Source organism: Amblyomma mixtum, chromosome 8 (genome assembly GCF_055824585.1).
Source record: "Amblyomma mixtum isolate Tamu chromosome 8, ASM5582458v1, whole genome shotgun sequence".
Lineage (NCBI taxonomy): Eukaryota > Metazoa > Arthropoda > Arachnida > Ixodida > Ixodidae > Amblyomma > Amblyomma mixtum.
The window spans coordinates 56,849,900-56,862,230 of record NC_143019.1 but is presented as its reverse complement, the minus strand read 5'-3'; the positions used below and the strand labels follow the sequence as shown (position 1 = coordinate 56,862,230).

The 12,331-nt window shown below is 49.8% G+C and overlaps 1 protein-coding gene across 11 annotated transcripts in view; it reads left to right on the top strand.

Annotated features, from left to right (window-relative positions):
- Positions 1-12,331, top strand: part of LOC149332560 (MAP/microtubule affinity-regulating kinase 3-like) — a 634,516-nt gene that overhangs the window by 527,752 nt on the left and 94,433 nt on the right. The window lies entirely within an intron of this gene.

Here is a 12,331-nt window from a genome sequence, read left to right as displayed (position 1 = left end):
TCGCACCGAATGCCGCGAAGAGCTGCTATAATAAACTCGGCAGCGGGGAAATGACGGCCGCGTTGCGAAAGAATTAAAGCGCAACGTAATTTGCCCCCCCCCCCCCCCCCCCCCCCCTCTCCTCCTCCCCCACCCATCTTTTTTCTTTCGCAATTTCTTTTTTCCCGTCTCGTGCAAGACTCAACTAGTGCTTCCGCCATCTTCTACCTGGCTGTGACCTCGCACTTGACATTCTACGGTTGATGAGGAAAATCAGTTCGGCGCGATGACGGTTTTTGTGAGGACGGTAACGTTTGAACTTAACGCTACGTGTTAGAGGCGCCTAGCTAGTGTTTCAACCGGCGCCTAATGGTGTTGCGCAAGGCACGCGAACTGCACATAGTATATAGGTACAGTCGTGGACATAAGTTTACGGGACGCGGATTTGCGGAAACGGACTTACTCCAGCGTGGCTTCGTTAGTTAGTTTGTTGTTATTAATGCGAAAGAATTAGATGGCTATATTGACGCCGGAAGTTGACGCAAAATGTGTCACCGGAAATTGGTCCCCTGTGACGTCACCGGGATCCTCGTTCACCAATTCTGATAGCGATGATGATAGTGATAGTTTGTAATAGCGATTATGAAAGAGAGGAAAGGGAAAGGCTTTCGCATTTCCGCTGTTAAGCAGACTAAAGTGCAGTCCTGTAATTTTTGGTTCCGGAAGATAGTTCTGATAGCGATAGTGATAGTTGGTGATAGCGATGATGAGGGTAGTGATAGTGATAGTTGGTGATAGCGATTATGAAAGAGAGGAAAGGGAAAAGCTTTCGCATTTCCGCTGTTGAGCAGAGTAAAGTGCAATCCTGTAATTTTTGGTTCCGGAAGATAGTTCTGATAGCGATAGCGATAGTGATAGTTGGTGATAGCGATGATGAGGGTAGTGATAGTTGGTGATAGCGATTATGAAAGAGAGGAAAGCGAAAGGCTTTCGCATTTCCGCTGTTGAGCAGACTAAAGTGCAATCCTGTAATTTTTGGTTCCCGAAGATAGAAAAGGGATGTTTTTATGTTTTTACATGCTTATATCCCTGACTGGCTGAGTTTTACGGTGCGATTCTCCACAAACCTTTCTTTCCATCGGCACGTCAAGGTACTATTGTGATATTTGAAAGGTGCTAACTTGAGTGGCTTTCTGAAGCGCTGCCATCTCGACAAGGTAGCGCCATCTATCGACGCTCATATGCATTGTGCCGGTGGCATCACCGTAGATAATGTCTCCTGGCTGCGTGCCTGCCTCTGAAACGCGCCACCGGCCGTCCCTGCCCTGCCCGCGGGCATAATCGTTCTCCCTCACTTCCGGGGAGAAGACGCCGCCGCCCAGCGATGTGTCTGGACGTTCGCTTGCCGCCTGTCACGCTTTCTATGTGGTAGTTTTCTACCCATCGGCGCTTGCGTCATCTAGCGGGAAGGTTGAGCAATAATGGCGGGTTCCACGCTGGTCGACGCGTGTCTGTTTTCTTTTGAAGCGTTAGCTCTAATACTCGCATTACTCGAGGTCTGCGCATTCTAATCTCATCTAGAATATCAACCACCTGGCCTATGTAAGGTATATTCCATGCTGTCCATGCTGCCCTCTTTCTATCTCGAGACCCCACTGCTATGTTCTTATCTTCCTTCTACCCGCCCGCGAACGGCGAAAGTAGGCTGTCTCTTTGAAGCGCATTTAATGGAAACTCGGCCTAGCACTCCGTACGGTATCTTGACGTAGAAGGATTTATAGCGCAAAGAAAGACACGGACAAGAGAGACGAAACACACACACAAGCGCTGTCAGCTGGCTTTATTGGTCGAAGGCCACACCTTATATAGGCCGAAGGGTCGGGGTGGAAATGACGACAAAAAAAAAAAAAAACAAGGGTTGTGTCAGAGCCATCAAATCAAGAACGCATGCGCTGGTAGGTAAGGGTATCACACTTTCGTTTATCTTCCCGCCGAATCAACAGGTAGCTGCATTAAGAAAGTCAATCTCAGCCGCGAACAGAAATAAAGACGGTTCGCTGATGCACTCGCTGTCAAGTTTGTGTATGTGGCAGGCTTCTAGGCTAATCCGTGCTGTCCTGTCTTTACTCTTTCCAAGAACCATTGTCTCCTCAAACCGGGCCACACATTCTTCACATTTACTTACGTGTGCAACAGGATCCTTGTTATTATAGTCTTTCTTTCCTAAATTTAGGGCGTGTTCCCCTAGACGGTCATTTACACAACGTCCAGTTTGGCCGACATAAAACTTTCCACTAGACATGGGTATGGAATAAACCTATCCAGTGTTACGAACGGCTTCTGGTGCTTTTTTCAGGCACTCACACTTTTTTGCATTGCAAATGCGTGGGCAGAGTTTTCCCAACTTGTTGGGAGCCGAGAACAAAACAGGTACACCATGCCTGCTAGCAACTTTTTTAAGGTTGTGCGAAATTCTGTGGAGGTAAAGCACAACCTCAGGCCTAGGGGCCTTTTGAAGAGCATCAGCTGTTTTTCGTCCTGTTCCTCATTTGAACTTCTGATGGATGGCCTCAGAAACTGCTGTAGGAACCGACCAGGGAAACCCTGCAGCCAAGGTCTGAAACATCTGATGTGGGCACGATTTTTGGAGAGAAGATTCCAAGCACAGCGACGCTAATCCTCTCTTGATAGTCTTGGAGTGCGCCGAGTCATACGGCAACAACTCCTTCCTTGCAGACGTGTCCTTCACAGAACGTTAATTTAAGGTCTAAAAACTGTAAAACCGAAACTTCGGGCAGTTCATGGGTAAAAGTCGAACGGTAGAAGTCCGTACGGCATAATACGTGATCGGTGGCGGCTTGCAGATGTTGGAAACTGTAGTTCGCGTTCTACTCATTGATTTCGGTTTTCCTTATAACGATGCGTTTGAAATAATAAAACAGGCACCGATACCAAGGAAGGCAGAGGGAAATGTTTTTTTTTATAGTTTGTAATGTTGATCAGTGGGAAGTTAGGAATCATTTTTTACCTGAAGGTTAACTGATTGGGAAGTAGAAGGAAAAAAAAAAAACACGGAGACATTGTTTAGGATGCTTAAACGTTGGGCGTCGACAGCTTGGGACATGACAATGACCTCTTCAGCTTTTAACGCGGCTCAAAGCCCACCATATCTGAGTGAATGAGTGAGTGAATAGGCATTTATTAAAATTGGTAGGGAATGTTGTAGAATCTCCGGGGTGGCACCCCCTGTATTCAGACACAAGTCAAGAAAACAGTGGCTCTTCCCCGTCAAATGACCCCCTTCAAGCCAATGGTGTCTGTTGATTCTCATGAACCTCCTAGCAAGGAATGGCTATCCCCGACAATGCAGCGAGGGTACTACCTGCCGCTCCCTGCTTTGTCACGCTACCAGGTTCATGAGAATCGGCCGACTCCATTGGCTGGAACGGGTTTTATTTGGTGGGGAAAAGCCGCTTTTTTCTTGACTTGTATCCGGCTATAGTGATCCGTGCAATCTGGGCGGTGATTCTCATTTTTTGTTTCAAGTCATCGATTTTGTTCCCAGCATGGGCACAGACAAGAAGTCGTCCTCGTCTTTTTTTTTCTTTTCCCCCATTACATCCTGTAGCAGCAGCAGCGGCAGTGGGAGCGCAGAGCCAGAGCCCAGCTAGGCGCGTTGCCAGGGGAGGGTGCTCTCACACGTGCGGCTGCAGTTTGGCGCTTTCTTTGGCAGCCAGGTCCTTAGCTCGCCCGCGGCCACCGCCCCCCTCTCTTCTTTCTTCCCCTCCCCCTCCTACCACTACTGAACCAGTGTCTCACTCTCTCTCTCTCGCCCTCCGAAGACGACGGGGGGGGGGGGGGGGGGGGGGGGTGGAGCTTAGCGCCTGCCTCTTCGCTATTTACCCGCCGAGGCCGTTAGAGGCGGCGAACCCAGCGAGAGGAACGCCCTGCCACTGGCCTCGGCGACTGCGGCTTTTGAGGAGACCAGTCTCGGGAGAGCCCAAAGCGGAAACAAAAACACAAGCCCTCTTCGTCTTCGTCCGTCCGTCCGTTCTATTCCTATTCTCGGGCACCTGCTCTGCGGGAGGGGGAAAGAGCGGGGCTGCGGCCAACCCCCCCAACCGCCCGAGGGCGCAGCGGAGATTGCCGGGTGTGCGACACGGGCTCAATGGTGTCCGTCGTCGTTATCGCCGCGACGCGAATTTTTTGGCGTCCGGTCACATAGCTGCTTGTTTTAGCGTGTATTATGTTTGCTTGCCTGGGCGCGTGCGCGCCTTTCCGCTTGCTCCGTCAATGGGCGCGGTGGGGTGCAGCTATTGCGGCTACTTCCCCCTTCCCCAATATACGCGCACGCAACGGTGCATGCGTTTTTTTTTTTGTTTGTTTTCCTCACTCGACGGTGACGTATGGGCGGTGTCTCTTCGTTTTTTTTTTTTATGCGAGGATGACGCCCCGTCCCGAATTGGTAGACGTGTTTGGAAAAGTAGACGAAAGAGGGGGAAAAAAGTAAAAAGGAAAAAGAGAGGCACTTCCTGAAAAGGGGACTAGTGGACGGGGTGAGTCACGACTGGCTGCGACCGCTGCGACAGCTCTGAGCTCGGCCGCCTGTCGCATTTCGTCCCGCACTGAACTGGACAGGGCGTAGTACACACGGGTTGGGGGGCGTCTCAGAGAGAGCAGGCAGATCGGATGGGGTAGGCTGATGCCCGGATTCTGTGCTCTCTGCACCGCAGAGTTTGGAGCCCCGCTGGGGTCAGTCTGAAACGGAGTTCTTAGATCGCGCTTTGTAGGAGCAAACGTGTTGCTGGGAGTTGTCTTTCTCGTTGTGTACCGATCGCGGCTGGTTTGTGAACAGAGCCTGTGAGATTCTCCTCTGCGGTTCTCTTGGAAGTCTCGCGGACATCCGATATTCTCATAACGTAGCCGTAATGTGTTGCTTACTTCGTACTAACCATGGAATTTGGAGTTACGAAGCTTTTTGCCACCAATGTGGAGTGTCGGTCGCTTGGCCATGTCGGCATTGCGCGGAGATCTTTTTCACGAGAAACGCACGGCCTCCGAGATGCGAAAAACAAAGCAACGATCTCGGAGGCTGCGCTACAAAACTACCGCGGGTCATTTCTTTCTTCTTTTTTTTTTCCCCCTTACGTCCGAGTGTCCGAGGCGGAACTGCGTGTAATTACAAGGGGAAGAAGGTAAAAGCTCTTTCTTCCTTTCGAGAGGTAATAACGGAGTAGCAGCTGGCCGCGCTTGGAAACAACGGGAGTTTCAAGAAGCCGCCGTCGCCGTTCTCCGCTACACCACGATCCATCAACTTCGTTTATTTTTTTATTTGTCTCGTTTTTGTTTCCCCATTGGTCGCAAGGCTGAACGCACCACAGGCTTGTATAGCTGGCTGCCAGACCCGAAGGCTGTTGCGACGCGCATTGCCAGTGTGTGCCGCCAATGCCTTCTCTCGCACTCTTCTCCCTTGGCGCGTTTTTTTTTTTTGTTTGTTTGACCCCCCGCTACAGCTGCGTGGCGCAGGTGTGTCTGCATGTGGCCGCTGTTCTCACTCTCTTCTCACTCTCTCTCCCCGACTTTTGGTCGCTGCGGTTTTGCGAACATTTTTTGTTCTGTTGTTGCCAGGGCAGAGCATGCTTCGGTGCGCTGTCACATTTCTTCGAAACGAAGTGGCTATTATTGTTGTTGTTGCTGTTGTTCGCGCGGCAAGAGAAGCCTCGTAGTTGTCGCGACTGTTGCGCGCGCCTCGTGTTTTCGCGCGCGTTTGCGCTCGTCAACTTGTCCGCAACGCATGTGGCCGCGAAACGTTCAGTTCCTGCTCGGAAGTGTGTTTGTTTATATTTCGCTCTGTTTTTTCTCCCGCGGAAAAGTACCCGTCTCCTCTCCTCTATGTAGCGACGTCTGAGCGGCGCAAGCTGATGGCAAATGGCGACATTGTCAACGCACGCATATGCTGCCCTCTGAATCACAGTGTAAACACGAATACGCCAGTATGGGTGTAAAAGGGGAGTAAGCTGTCCTCTAACACCCTTTTACAAAGGGAGTTCGCTACACTCTAAACAAAAAGGAGTAGCAAGGGACTAAGCTGCCCCGTTTATTCCCTTTTTACTCCCATTTAGGCGTATTCTTGTTTAGAGTGTGGAGGACAGCTCGATCTCTGTTTACTCTTTTCTGTGTAGAGTGCTGCAGCTGCTCAGCTGTCGGCCTGTTTACTGCCTGGAAGAATTGTCGTCCTGCTTCAAAACAGCGTCGTATAGCATTCACTTGACGATGTCTATAGTTGGACGGCCATACGCATTGCATACTAATCCTGACAACCCTAATCCGCGTTCTTTCGCAGCGTTGTTGTCGTGTGGCTTCCCAGCCGTTATTGCACCGTGTGTATCCGCAAGCCTTCGCGCGCCGTTGTCCCTGAATTGGGCGCGGTTGGTCTCCGCGCGCTAAAGAATTACCGTCGCCGCTTTTAGTCGCCGCATTTGGCGAGCGGGCCGGCCATTATGCGCGGCTCCACCCGTGCTGACACGTGCGTGCCATCGCGAGCTGAATGAATGAGTAGTTTTGTTGGGGAGTTGGCTTAGTATAGCCTATAGTGGCCTCTCGCGCATGCGCAGTGCGTGTTCTCAGTCCGGTTCTGAACAGCTGCGTCTCTTTGCAGAAATGTTTTGCTGTCGCTGTGTGGGAGTTTCGCGCATTCTGTATAGTGGGATACAACTCAAGAACGAAGTGGTTTTTCCCTGTCACAGGATCTCCTTCCAGTCCATGGCGTCGACCTATTATCATGACCTGCTAGCCTGACAATGTAGGGTGTCGCAGATGAAAGGAGATAGACCCCTTTCCTTGCGTTGTCACTCTTGCAGGCTCGTGAGAATCGGCCTACGCCACTGGCTGGAAGGGGGCCCTTTGACGGGGAGAAGCCGCTGCGTTCTCAATAGACTTCCTACAAGCAGGGAGCTGTGGACGTGTCCAAGACCGGAAGGCGGGGTCAATTGGACACTTGCGATCAAATCAGTGCAGCAAAAAGAAAAGCAATGAAAAGCAATGTAAATGGTCGAGCGACGAACGCAAACAATACATATATTAACCTTTACAAAAATATCAGTCGGGTTTATTATTGAGGTTTAACGTCCCAAAGAAACTCAGGCTATGGGGGACGCCGCAGTGAAGGGCTCCGGAAATTTCGACCACCTGGGGTTCTTTAACGTGCACTGGCATCGCACAGCACACGGGCCTCTAGAATTTTGTCTTCATCGAAATTCGACCTCCGCGGCCGGGATCGAACCCGCGTCTTTCGGGTCAGCAGCCGAGCGCCGTAACCACTGAGCCACCGCGGCGGCTCAGTCGGTTTTTGACTAGAACGTTATACGGAGTTTACTCAGTGCGTGCGTCCTTAGGAGAATAAATTATTCTCCGACGGCTCGTTGTATTGATTGTTCATTACAAGTTGGCCTCCAAATTCTGTGTAGTCAAAAACTGTATTGCCTTACAGTTGAGACCTTATTGACTTTGTGAAGTCGGAGCTCAGTAAAAGGTGTTTTTATTGAGTTGCATTGAGTTATCAGTTCCACTGGAATGCGGTAAATGATGTCATTGAAACTTAGTGTGACTTTTTTTTGTAAATTAAATGCCTTCGGTGCTTAAAAGTTTACAAGTCCTCACTAGCAAAGGCCGCAGGATGGACCGCACATTGCACTTGCCTTGCTCTTTTATGCCCTCACCTGAACTTTAAACAGAAAGTGGAGTAAAAAGGGTATAGCCCTCGTCGCACTTCCCTCTATAGAAGGGAGTGTTCTAGAGGACATCTTAACTCTTTTTATTCCCATATAGGCGTATTCGTGAGGTTATGGAGGTGTCTACGCATGGTAGGTGGCGCATGCCTGCAGCGACCTGCCCTTAACTTGGATCACGTGATTCGTGTAGCGTTGCAGTGATGAGTTTCCTGGCCTGTACAACAGCTGCGTTCCGAGCTCTATGCATTCCGCGAAAGTTCGCGGTGACATCGAGGCCACGGCTGACTCACTGTTGTCGACCCATTAATTGCCTTGTCCGCCCCCCCCCCCCCCCCCCCCATCCCTCGCCTTTCGTTCCTCGTTTATTTTTCTGCTCATGTATTCGCGTAAATGTGGAATATAGTTAAAACTTCGTTCAGTCTCAAAATTAAGAAAAAAGTGGTCAATTATGATACTCTAAACACGAATTCTCGCTCAGATGGGTGTAAAAGGGGAATAGCCTGTACTCTAGCGAACTCCCTTTTATTAAAGGGAGTGTGTTAGAGGACAGATTACTCCCTGTTTTTACTCCTATATGTTTAGAGAGTGCAGGAACCAAGGCCGTTTCAATATTAGATCACTGGAAATTTCGATTAGAACATTAGTTTTTTTGCTTCTTTTGGATTCGAGAATGCTGTATTGGGCGGTCTCGTGTGTACATTGTGTTTCTGTAACTGTCACCGTTGAATACCTGCATGTGGTCCAAGGCGGTTTTTCGGTTCTAATCGGCTCAAATCAATCGGTAGCCCTTCGCCATCGACCACGTGTGTGGCTGTGAGGAGTAAAATGTTAATCAGTACACAAGTTACTGAGCCAACCAACTTTACTCGGTTAATATCATTCAAATGCGCCACGCGTTTTCGGGTTTAGCGAGCGACGACGGCTTCACCCGCATAACGCACCTACTATCACGATGGAAAACAGAGCGGAGCCTGTCAGCTCCGCTGTTCGCATTTCTTTTTAGCGCGCTTTTATTTCGGTGGTAGCAAAAACATGCTAGAGTTTTCCGTGACGCATTACATAGATGGCTCTAACTTCTCTTTCTTACCACCCAGGTAAAAACGCCATCAAAAAAAAAAAATGGAACAGTAGAATGCGTAGGCGTCGCGTTGTTCGTGTTTCTTTCCATCGTGATAGTTGCATGTTATCGTCGGCGGCTGCTTCCGTGGACGTTCGTTTTTGGCACGCCTTCGCTGCCTACAACTCGGAGCTATTCGTTCAGACGCGGCACGTGAAGCACACTTCTTGCACGTGTCCCGAGAGCCGTGGCTTGGAGCGCGCGCCGAGGCCTTTGTGCTCGGTCGCAACGAACGTCTGCGTCAGCAGCTCCTGCGCAACAACGGGACGACGCGGAAGAAGTCTCGCTCACTCCGCACATACATACGCACACATCTGTTGCAAGTTATTATTGAGGTTTAACGTCCCAAAGAAACTCAGGCTATGGGGGACGCCGTAGTGAAGGGCTCCGGAAATTTCGACCACCTGGGGTTCTTTAACGTGCACTGGCATCGCACAGCACACGGGCCTCTAGAATTTTGTCTTCATCGAAATTCGACCTCCGCGGCCGGGATCGAACCCGCGTCTTTCGGGTCAGCAGCCGAGCGCCGTAACCACTGAGCCACCGCGGCGGCTCAGTCGGTTTTTGACTAGAACGTTATACGGAGTTTACTCAGTGCGTGCGTCCTTAGGAGAATAAATTATTCTCCGACGGCTCGTTGTATTGATTGTTCATTACAAGTTGGCCTCCAAATTCTGTGTAGTCAAAAACTGTATTGCCTTACAGTTGAGACCTTATTGACTTTGTGAAGTCGGAGCTCAGTAAAAGGTGTTTTTATTGAGTTGCATTGAGTTATCAGTTCCACTGGAATGCGGTAAATGATGTCATTGAAACTTAGTGTGACTTTTTTTTGTAAATTAAATGCCTTCGGTGCTTAAAAGTTTACAAGTCCTCACTAGCAAAGGCCGCAGGATGGACCGCACATTGCACTTGCCTTGCTCTTTTATGCCCTCACCTGAACTTTAAACAGAAAGTGGAGTAAAAAGGGTATAGCCCTCGTCGCACTTCCCTCTATAGAAGGGAGTGTTCTAGAGGACATCTTAACTCTTTTTATTCCCATATAGGCGTATTCGTGAGGTTATGGAGGTGTCTACGCATGGTAGGTGGCGCATGCCTGCAGCGACCTGCCCTTAACTTGGATCACGTGATTCGTGTAGCGTTGCAGTGATGAGTTTCCTGGCCTGTACAACAGCTGCGTTCCGAGCTCTATGCATTCCGCGAAAGTTCGCGGTGACATCGAGGCCACGGCTGACTCACTGTTGTCGACCCATTAATTGCCTTGTCCGCCCCCCCCCCCCCCCCCCCATCCCTCGCCTTTCGTTCCTCGTTTATTTTTCTGCTCATGTATTCGCGTAAATGTGGAATATAGTTAAAACTTCGTTCAGTCTCAAAATTAAGAAAAAAGTGGTCAATTATGATACTCTAAACACGAATTCTCGCTCAGATGGGTGTAAAAAGGGAATAGCCTGTACTCTAGCGAACTCCCTTTTATTAAAGGGAGTGTGTTAGAGGACAGATTACTCCCTGTTTTTACTCCTATATGTTTAGAGAGTGCAGGAACCAAGGCCGTTTCAATATTAGATCACTGGAAATTTCGATTAGAACATTAGTTTTTTTGCTTCTTTTGGATTCGAGAATGCTGTATTGGGCGGTCTCGTGTGTACATTGTGTTTCTGTAACTGTCACCGTTGAATACCTGCATGTGGTCCAAGGCGGTTTTTCGGTTCTAATCGGCTCAAATCAATCGGTAGCCCTTCGCCATCGACCACGTGTGTGGCTGTGAGGAGTAAAATGTTAATCAGTACACAAGTTACTGAGCCAACCAACTTTACTCGGTTAATATCATTCAAATGCGCCACGCGTTTTCGGGTTTAGCGAGCGACGACGGCTTCACCCGCATAACGCACCTACTATCACGATGGAAAACAGAGCGGAGCCTGTCAGCTCCGCTGTTCGCATTTCTTTTTAGCGCGCTTTTATTTCGGTGGTAGCAAAAACATGCTAGAGTTTTCCGTGACGCATTACATAGATGGCTCTAACTTCTCTTTCTTACCACCCAGGTAAAAACGCCATCAAAAAAAAAAATGGAACAGTAGAATGCGTAGGCGTCGCGTTGTTCGTGTTTCTTTCCATCGTGATAGTTGCATGTTATCGTCGGCGGCTGCTTCCGTGGACGTTCGTTTTTGGCACGCCTTCGCTGCCTACAACTCGGAGCTATTCGTTCAGACGCGGCACGTGAAGCACACTTCTTGCACGTGTCCCGAGAGCCGTGGCTTGGAGCGCGCGCCGAGGCCTTTGTGCTCGGTCGCAACGAACGTCTGCGTCAGCAGCTCCTGCGCAACAACGGGACGACGCGGAAGAAGTCTCGCTCACTCCGCACATACATACGCACACATCTGTTGCAAGCCGCTCCTCCCCCCCCCTCCCCCCCACGTCTCTTCCCTCGCGCGCGCCCAAGCAGCTGTCAGCTTGTTTACGCCTTGGCGCAAGCGCGCGCTTCTCCGGCACGTCTTTGTGTGCCCGTTGCCATGGGAACGGCGAAAGACGCCTCGTAACGGAAAGAGGGTCGGAAAAGTTCCGCGTTCGTTTTCCACGCGTCCGCAGTCCGAAAGGTTTCGTTGATCGTGTTTACCAAGTGGCGTGCGCCATTTTGGTTGAGCAATGGGCGACCGTTGGTATGAAAAAAGAATCGAAAGAAGACTTGTTTTGCTCGACGTTTGTCAAGAGCACATGCAGGTAGACAGACGAAAGACAGCCGTAGACATTGCAGGGCGCGGTTTTCTGTCCGCCGTTGTTTTTCGTGTCTGTCTTAAACATGGACGGTTACAACCCGTCGAGCTTGCACCAGTGACAGTCGAACCTCGCTATAACGAAACTGTTTATTACGAAATAATGGATATAACGAAGGAATGACGATTCCCCTTGGAAGCTCGGTCAACAATGCCTATAATGAAGCTACGGCTATAACGAAGTAATCGCTAGGCCCTTTCACCTTCGTTAACTTATAACGAGGTTGAACTGTATATGCCTTGGAAGGATGAAACTTGGGAAGTAGTTTATGCACATGTTAGCATCTACTGCTCGAGTTCTCGCGTATGAATTCGAGAAACAACCATGTTCTCGACAGAGCGCGTGAGAAAATTTCAGAAGCCGAAGAACGCTCCGTAATATTGTGGCCGCACCTGCAACGAATGAAGCGAGAACACGATAACTGAAGTTCCGGAAAAAAGGAGCAACATATTAGCTCCTGGACAAGTCTTCGCGCCTTCGAAGAGAATTTACCCTTCCGCTAGTATTGTCTCGTTCGCGTTGCATTTATTTCTAATGGAACATGTCACGTAAGAAACATTTTTAACGCTTGTTTCAGTGACATTTGTCCAGGATATAATAACGCAGGCCTGCCGGCAATCGATATGAGTCTGAGTACCCGGGTTCGAACCCGGCCTTGGCAGCTGCATTTTGGTGGAGGCGTAACGCGAAAGGCGCCCCGTGTGTCGTGCGACGTCAGTACACTTTAAATGTCTCC